General features: G+C 45.7%; 1 protein-coding gene across 1 annotated transcript in view; it reads right to left on the reverse strand.

Annotated features, from left to right (window-relative positions):
- LOC113211041 (ankyrin-1-like) overlaps positions 1–916 on the reverse strand; it is a gene marked incomplete at its 3' end in the record, with an annotated part of 37,629 nt that overhangs the window by 21,888 nt on the left and 14,825 nt on the right.

Here is a 916-nt window from a genome sequence, read left to right on the forward strand (position 1 = left end):
CGTTAAATTCTTTACAGCGTTTGGCTCCTCTTCGCATGTCTAAGAGACACACGAACAAAAAAAATGTAATTGTAAAAAAACATAAAAATGCAAAAATATCCCAATAAAAAAGGTAAAATGTTTCTATCATTTATCAAGCAGTTAAGTACACTCGTGTGCCTTGCCTCACTGGGTCTGGCATCTGGCCCTTTTTCTTTAAGACTTAAGACTCTTGTCGCGTCGGTCACGGAGGTAATTCGTTTCCGTCCAGAACTTTTATCGCTCGCTTCGCTCGCGATTTCTTTGATCTTTCATGATACTGTGAGCCGTCCAAAACCTAATCCACTACACGAGTGTCGTGTCTTTGTGTTTTGTGTAGTGAATAGCATAACAGAAGTACTGATTCGTTTCGATATTTGCAAATTTCGACTGATTAATTGCACCTGCCTCCTAAGAGATAAGCAACTTAGTAAATACCATGACACAGCCAGCAAAATGGTCCCGTATAACCACCATTCACCTTTCACAAGATCTGTGCATATGTAGAGTAGTATGTATTATTATATATTCAGAAGAAAAAAAATGAAAGGGGAGGTCAGATGATTAAAAAGGGAGGGTGTCAGCGTACTCTGACCCACCTCGGCGAAATCGTTTGGGCACCGCCACCGCGCGACGCACCACTGCGTCGTGCGGACGCCTACCCCGCCGGCCGCAGGTGCCGTGTGTCTTGAGCAAAGCTCGATCAACGTCACTAACGGGCTCTGTGTTCAGAACTACGTCCACCTTGTTGGCAACTCCATGGACAACAATAAGCACGGCACCTGGTGAGCTACCAGAAGACTAACAAGGGCATCACCGTGTCCTCCTGCTACTTTGACGGCACCTCGCCAAGCTCAGCGTACTGCGACGGCAAGCAATATTGGATCTGGCTGTTCTG

The sequence above is a fragment of the Frankliniella occidentalis genome, unplaced genomic scaffold (assembly GCF_000697945.3).
Source record: "Frankliniella occidentalis isolate FOCC.00 unplaced genomic scaffold, Focc_3.1 Scaffold299, whole genome shotgun sequence".
In the NCBI taxonomy this organism is placed as follows: Eukaryota; Metazoa; Arthropoda; class Insecta; order Thysanoptera; family Thripidae; genus Frankliniella; species Frankliniella occidentalis.